At 39.6% G+C, this 8,509-nt stretch overlaps 1 protein-coding gene across 1 annotated transcript in view; it reads left to right on the forward strand.

Moving 5' to 3' along the window:
- The window catches only part of CSMD1 (CUB and Sushi multiple domains 1), a 1,810,668-nt gene that overhangs the window by 1,153,850 nt on the left and 648,309 nt on the right, over positions 1-8,509 (forward strand). The window lies entirely within an intron of this gene.

Genomic DNA, 8,509 nt, shown 5'->3' on the forward strand with positions numbered 1-8,509 from the left:
AAAAAAAAAAAAAAAAAAACTGCCAACACTCTACCATGTATCTTACAAGGGTACATGTGAAATTTACTAGGGGTAAAATATAAATGTCTTAACATAATAACTATGAAAATGCCGTGAAGGCTGTGTTAACCAGTTTGATGAAAATATTTCAAATTGTATATAAAACCAGCACGTTGTACCCCATGACTGCACTAATGTACACAGCTATGATTTAATAATAATAAATAAATAAACTGCCAACATTGTCAAGCATAGAAAATAAACACCTATAACTATTCATGAGTTAAATATTGACTTCAAATTAGTCAAAAGGATGATTTCCCTGACCAAGGAAAGAACATTGACTGATTCAAGGTTACAGATAAAACTTGGCAATCTAGTTACTAACACATGGCTGTCAATGTTTGTCAAAGGTTCCTATTGAAAGACATATAAAAAATAATTAAAAAAAAAAAACCAGAAATGCCTGCACGCACACTTACAATGGAAGATGCAGTCAAAGGACCTTAAAAAAAACACACACACACACAATGATCATGTTTAGACTTTATGGACCATGAGAGAACAATGGTAAGATTTAGCTCAAAGAATAAGCCAAGAAATGCATTATTTTAAGTGAAATTAAAAATGAGATAGCTCTTTTTAACTACCAAGTTAGTAAGAATTTTGTTTTTATTTAATTTATTTCCAAATATTAAGGGGGTACCCTTTTTTTTTAGACATGGATGCCTTGTATAATGCTTAAGTCAGGGACTGTTTCACCAGGGTAGTGTTAGTTTTACCCAATAGGTCTGTTTTATCCCATCCTCCCCATCCTTGGTTCCCATTGCAGGGTATCTGCCCAAAGGAAAAGGTATCATTTTATAACAAAGACACTGGAGTGGCTCTCGCAGCACAACTCAGAATTGCAAAGTTGTAGCGCCAACCTCAGTTTCCATCACTTCACAGGTGACTAAGGAAGCACAGTGGAGTGCTACTCAGCCCCAAAACATTGTTCTTTTATCTACCGAAATGACTGCAGCTTCTCTTATCTGCTAAAACTTAATGTTGTCAAAGGTACTTTAGTTAAAATATTCTTGTACACAACTAGTGTGGTGAACTGGCACAACGTTTTTAGAAATCAATTCAGCACAGTGGATAAATGCCCTAGACTAAAAAAATCCTAACTCTATCAATTAATTTTCTGAAACTGAGGGGAGTGAGATGGGTGTTTGGTATTATATACAATTGCAAAAGGGGAGAAAAAAAAGCTACTCGTAGTAACGTAATTACATGTATTATACCAACCCATTAAAAGTATTTTAGGAAAAAAATGCTCAAAGAGTTCATAAAAGAGAATAACCATTAAGATTTTTTTAATAAAATTATTCTATAAAGGGTGGTGCCTGTGGCTCAAAGGAGTAGGGCACTGGCCCCATATGCTGGAGATGGCAGGTTCAAACCCAGCACCAGCCAAAAACTGCAAAAAAAAAAAAAAAATTATTCTATAAATATCATATGCATGTGTCTACCTTAGTAACCCTATCAACTTCTATGTAGGCGTAACATGTGGAATTGAAAATCAGTTCATAAAAATTCTCCGTGGTTATGTCCAGATGAGGGGGTTATTCAGTTAGTTTTCTTTATTATATTTAGTATTTCCAAAATTTTCTATAATTTTATGTACTACTACGATTATAAATTTCATGAAAAATTAAAAAAACAATGCTATGTAATACAGTGTATATCTTTCATTATAGTAGGATTGATATCAATAGATATTTAATCCATGTGTAAGCGCTACCATACTAGTTCATTTAGACTTCTTAAATGTTTAAAGATTTGATTAATCAATTCTAAACTTAACAAATTTAGCACAATAAGAAGATGTTTAGTAATATATGATTATTTAAGTATTACATCATAAAATGAAATAATAAGCTCTTTATACAAAGAAAAATTTTCACATGTAAAATGTGGTTAAAATAAGGAGTGTAATTTATTACAACATTGCCTGTGATGCAGCCATCAGGTTCTAGAATGAGGGTTCCCCAGGTCCAGTAACAGCTCTACCACTTCAAGCTGTGTGACCTGTATTAAAGTATTTAACCTCTTTGTACCTCGAGATTTTTGTAAATGGCTGTAGTAATAGTATAAATCTTTTTTTTTTCCTGTATTCTATTTTGTTTTACATTATACAACTTAAGTTTTAGTAAATCATAACTGTATACATTGGGGGTACAATGTGATGATTTTATATATAATGTGTAATGCTTAAATCAAACTAATTAACATAATCATCCTCTCACTTACTTGTTTTTGTGGTAAGACATCTATAACATACTCTTAGTTGTTTTGAAATGTACCCTTGAGTTCGTACATGAGGTGAGATCCTGCCAAATACCCTCCTTCCACTTGCCCTCCGCCTCCCCTCTCCCTTCTTTCTTTCTGGATTGTCTTTGTGTTTTATCATTCATATGGATGTGTGAGTGTTTATATATTGGTTTCATAATAGTGTTGAGTACATTGGATGCTTTTGGATACTTTTCGTTCAATTTTTTGAGATATTTTGCTAAAAAGAGTATGTTCCAGCTCCATCCAGGCAAACATAAAAGATGTAAAGTCTCCCTCTTTTATGGCTGCATAGTATTCCATGGTATCCATAGACCACAATTTGTTTATCCATTCATGGGTTGATGAGCATTTAGGCTGCTTCCAGGACTTGGCTATTGTGAATCGGGCTGCAAAAACATTCTGGTGCACAGGTTGGCGGCTCACAGGATACAAAAACTCAGGCCAGGTATCTGTTGCTTATGAGAGATTCATCCTTCCTCAAAAGATAAAAAAAGACTCAGAGTGAAGGAATGGACATCTGTAATACAGGTAAATGGAAGTCAGAATAAAGCAGGGGTTGCAGTTTTATTTGCAGATACAATAGGATTCAAACCAACAAAGATAAGGAAAGACAAGGATGGGCACTACATATTTGTCAAGGGAAACACTCAACATGAAGAGATTTCAATAATTAACACCTATGTGCCCTACCTAAATGCTCCTCAATTTATAAGAAAACCCTAAAGGATATGAACAGTGCAGTGATATCTTCCTGCACTACAACAGTTGGAGATTTTAACGTCCCTGTGTCCGTTCTGTAGTAATAGTATAACATTTTGGTAATAATTATAACATTTTGGTGGAATTAAATAGGGTATATGCTGAGTATTTTGCATTTTTTTAAATTTACAACTCTTATCAATGATGCAGTAATAGAGTAATGGTAATGTTTTATTAGATGGTCACCATACTTCTATTAGATACGTGATCAATGGAGTTTAACTATATGGAATAAATATTAAATTTTCAGATGGCAACAGTCAGCCTGTGAACAAGGAAGGAACTGGGAGGAAAACCAAGATGGGGAAACTCAGGAAGCTCAGGGCAGAAAGGGCTTTGAGGAGGACATAGTTGACCATATCCCAGTTAGGTGGAGAATGGAGACTGATCAAATGATTAGCAACAAAGAAGGCGCAGCTGACCAGATTCAGGAGCGGCTGGGAAGAGACGGAAATAGAAACTGTTCTTTGAAGAATCTCCTTCCCCCAGCCCACAGGACAGGAAAGAAACATTACTAGTTGTAAGAGGAAGGTGGATACGAAAAGTTTTTGCACATCACTTAGTAGGCTTGTGTGCCTTTTAAAAAAATGATTGCTTTGTCTTAGTTTATCAAGGTGGGAAAGGAACAATACCCTTGTATAATAATTGGGTTAAACAAGAAGAAAAGAAAAAGGTGATTATACACAAGAGAAAACAATGACAACCATGATTTAGAGGTGATGAGTTTGGGGCAGATATTGAGGCTCATATTTTCGACAGGGAAGTGGCCCCATGCTCTTTGCTGAGAGCCATAGTAAGAACATATGTTTATGTTAATGTTTGCTGTCTGTTGGTATGAACTATACATTAATAATAAACAGAGAAAAAGAAGTCGACTCAATACTTAGGAATTTAATGACATTAACAATGTCTAATGTTGGAAGTACATTGATAAATAGATTTTTTTAATTTAAATATGTATTGATCTGAAAATTTGATGACTCTTTCTCAGTGTAAGCCGTGATAAAATTTTAATGAAGAAAAGTTAAACAATGGGGGTGTGTATATGTAACTACTAAGGAAGCAATTGAAAATTTTAAATGCAATCCTAAATTTTAATATTTGAAAGCAATTCATAAAATATGCTCGTAGGTTAAAGAAAATGAAGTTCTGGAATAAGTGAAAGAATGTAAGCAGACAAAGTTCCTGAAGGTGTACATGCAAAAGGTTAATTTTTCTCTTAAAAATGAAAAAATACTGACAATAGTCTGAGATGATTCAAGAAAAGTATAATTTTTATTTTCCAATAATAAAGGAGACATAAAACTATCCAAAATACCCACCAGCCTTAAAAACGTCTGAATAATTTCATTTCCCTCAACATAAGAATAACCTAACATAAATAATGACGTTTTAAAAAAATAATATTTTCTGTGACAATACAAAATTAGAATACAAATATAAAACACTTAATACAGTGGTTCTCAACCTTCCTAATGCTGCAATGTATTTTCATTATTTGGGGGTCATGACCTGGAGGTTGAGAACTACTGACTCAATAGCTTATGGAATATAATTGCTTATCAAATTTAATAGAAAGGTATTGTAAAATATATTACATTAGAGAACAAGAATGTTTCAAGAGCAAAAACATTTCTAACAACAAGAGAGTTCAATAGATTCATTTATATATCTTATATCCTTACATTTTATGCATTTATATTATCTAACCATTGGTAGCCAATCATTGCAATTCTAAGAATTTCTAAGGATTATTCTATTATAACCATCAAGAATTTGAGGCTATTGTTTGTTTGAGAATTTTGTTTATTTTTACCATATACTTGTTTATTTGTTGTGAGAACACTTAAAATTAAATCTCAGTTTTCAAGTAGAAGATACCAGTTTACTCACTGTAGTTCATAAGTTGTATGGTTACTAGACACTATGATTTCATTCTTCCTGTCTAACAAAATCATGTATCCTCTGACCCTCATCTCCCCTTCACCTGCCCCAGCCCCTGGTAACTGCAATCTATTTGAAGTTGTTGAATCTGAATCACTGAGCAAAGTTAGCTATCATCTCAGCCAAGTTAGACCAGGGAGACTCAAGTCTAATTTTACCATGTACAGAATGCCGTCATCTGCTAACACGACAAAACTAAGGACAGAAAAAAACAAAACCAGCTCAAAACAAAAACTGGGTAACTACTCTGGGAAAATGAAGCTTGAAGGCCAAGCTTCAAAGGTTGTGTTTTAGGAGCCCTGAGATTAGACACAAGAGTCTACATTTTTGTCAATCACAAGGGCTTTCTGGCGTTCACTCTAAGGTTTGAGAATAAACAGCTAACACTAATTCATGTAAAGTGTTAGCCATTGGAAGAATTTCTCTGAGTTTCTGAAGCTACAGTCCAGCTTCTCTCCCCTCTTGCCTTTCTTTGCAAATGGAAATCTCCCTACCCAGCTTGGAGGGAAGGTGGAGGGAGAAGGAGGAGGAGGAGGAATCTGGACAGAGAAAAAGAGGAGCCCCAGAGGGTTGAGGACAGGAAAGATCCGGACAGTGGTGGGTGGAGGACGCACAGCTCACTTTCCCTTCCTGCACAGCACCTCCGGGAATCTAAGCTACCTAATAAGAGAACCTCATAACTTGAAACAAATTAGAACTCAGTGGAGCAGATGGTCTACAGCAGTATAATGCCATCTTATTGAAAAATAATAAATATATAAGTAACAATATCCCAGTTGGAAATTTAGCTTTATGGAGCTTCCAACACTCATTTGCAAACTTACAGAGTTCCTTAGCTCATCTGGCTCTGAGAGGTCCTGTGTACTCAGATACCTTCATGGCACCCCGAAGGCTACTCTACTCAGTTTTTCTTTGTATTTTCTGAGTGGATTGAGTTCTGTTTTTTTTGTCTGTTATGGTGGGTGACATTTGCTTTGAATTTTATGTTCTTTATTATCTCCCATTGATTCCCCTGTTCATTATTTATTGTGCATTCATCTGCTCCCTCCTGAGTGACTTCGACACAAAGCTATTTCAGTGCCAGGAAGTGGGACGATGGCAGACACACACCACGGCATTGGCCGTGTCAAATGAAAACATCGTCCTGGGGGGATCTGACGGGGCGGACGAGCTGCAGCCGGCTGGACTGCGGCAGCGGGAGCAGGGTCTAGGTCTCGTTTCCCTTTTCCTATTTTGTTTCTCACCACAGCACAGAGATAAGGAGGAGGGAAAAAATGAATGAAGAGTCAGTGAAGGAAAGAAGAAATATAATGGGTGACTGTGGGTGGGTCCTTTGGGGCCCCCTCTTGAGGAGGAAGGTCCTCAGAGCCTCAGTCACCACCAGGTGCCACACACCGAGGTCACAGTCCCAGTGGCCTTCCCTTGGGCTTCTGTGTCCAGAGTGACCCTGGGTGAGGGAGCTGTCTGCAGCCGAGCACTGTCTGCACAGCCCCACACACCGAGATCACAGTCCCAGTGGCCTCCCCTTGGGCTTCTGTGTCCAGAGTGACCCTGGGTGAGGGAGCTGTCTGCAGCCAAGCACCGTCTGCACAGCCCTTCCTTGGAGGGGATTCAATCGCCCCAACTCTTGTCCTCCACCTGGGAGTGGAGTCGACACCAGGAGCCTCCTGATGGTCTCTGAGCCAGGCGGCTGCCTGCACTTACTTGCTGGTTCCCAAGCCAGGCTGCTGGGAGGAAGGCCCCAAAGTTTACAAGTTCCCTCCACACACATTTCTGCCTGATGACCTAGTAAAACGCACAGGGAAAGTGCTTACCTTAGACTTTCTGGGATGCTACAAAAAGTACCTTAGACTGGTGATTTACAAATAATTGGAATTTGTGCCTCATAGTTGTGGAGATTGGGAAGTGTCCCAGGTCAAGGCACCTGCAGATTCAGTGAAGGCTGCTCCCTGCTTCAGAGATGATGCCTCTGGCTGGGTCCCCGCATGACAGAAGGTGGCAGGAAACCCCTTCAACTTCTCTCCTAAGCACAATATCCCCATTTATGAGAGCAGCACCCTTGTGACCTGTCGCTTCCTGAGGGCCCTACCTCTTCATAGCTTCACATTAGGTGTGAGCCAAGGCATCCGAATTCCTACATCAGAGGTCTGTTGGAAGGCTGGAGGGTGGTAGATGCCCCCCAAACACAAACCATCACAGAATGTTACCGAGAAGATGTAAGATAATGTGGGGAATCAGGGGCTCTGTGGGGTGGATCCCTGGGCATGTCAGAATATTCACTGGCCACAGGAGAGAGTGAGTCAGGAGGAGTGAGGACTGGGTGACGGCCATGCTGAGAGGACCAGATGCACTAGACATTGGTGACTGAGGACAGTCCCAAAGGACAATTCCTGTGATCATCTCTAGTGCAGCCGTCTGAATGTCAGTGACGTGAAAACACCACCACGCAGGGTCGCTCGTGGGCTACTCTGTTCAAGCCAAAGATGGTACATTAATTGTCTCTAACCCTTACCCCGTCTGCCTGTCCCTGGATGCTGTTAGTTGGCTTCTCCAGAGAAAGAAAGCAGCTGGTTGTGTGTGTGTGTGTGCACCCATACATATGTGTGTGTGTGTGTACACATACATATGTGTGTGTGTATCTATCATGTAGGTGTAAACATTCCACCACCACCAATATAGGTTTGAACTGCATGGCTCTGCTTAGGCATGAATTTTTGAAAATAAATATATTGAAAGAGTTTTTGAAGATTTGGGACAATTGAAAAAAAAAAAACTCACAGATGAACCAGAAACCCTAGAAACATGTACATATATATATATGTGTGTATATATAAAATGATAATTAGGAAAAAGTTAGGTGTGTCATGAACACATAAAATACATGTAAAATAGATACCAGTCTATTTACATGTTAAACAACGGTTTATGTTATTGGTGAGGCCTCTGGTAACTTAGTTGTTAAGTCTACAGGGAGTCAAAAGTTACACATGGATTTCCCCGTGTGGGGGTTGGGGAGGAGGCAGAGGACAGGGTCCCTAATCCCCATCGTGTACCAGAGACAAATGCATAAGTCTCTTTACTTGAATGTGTAAATACCAAGGCTTACAAGGAATTGGCTCTTATATTTATGGGGACTGATAGCACCCAAGGAGCTCAGGCAGTGAGCTGACAAGCAGGAGGGAGGTGTGGGAGGGCTAGTGCCTTCTGCACTGCCCGTGTGGTGGCCTGGGGGACCGTCACCACCGTGCCTTCTGCACTGCCCGTGTGGTGGCCTGGGGGACCGTCACCACCCGGGCCTTCTGAGCTGCCCGTGTGGTGGCCTGGGGGACCCTCACCACCCGTGCCTTCTGCACTGCCCTTGCGGTGGCCTGGAGGAATGTCACCACCCGTGCCTTCTGAGCTGCCTGTGTGGTGGCTTGGGCGACTGTCACCACCTGTGCCTTCTGCACTGCCCGTGTGGTGGCCTGGGGGA

The sequence above is a fragment of the Otolemur garnettii genome, unplaced genomic scaffold, assembly GCF_000181295.1.
Source record: "Otolemur garnettii isolate 467f Iridium unplaced genomic scaffold, OtoGar3 scaffold00114, whole genome shotgun sequence".
NCBI classification, from domain to species: Eukaryota; Metazoa; Chordata; class Mammalia; order Primates; family Galagidae; genus Otolemur; species Otolemur garnettii.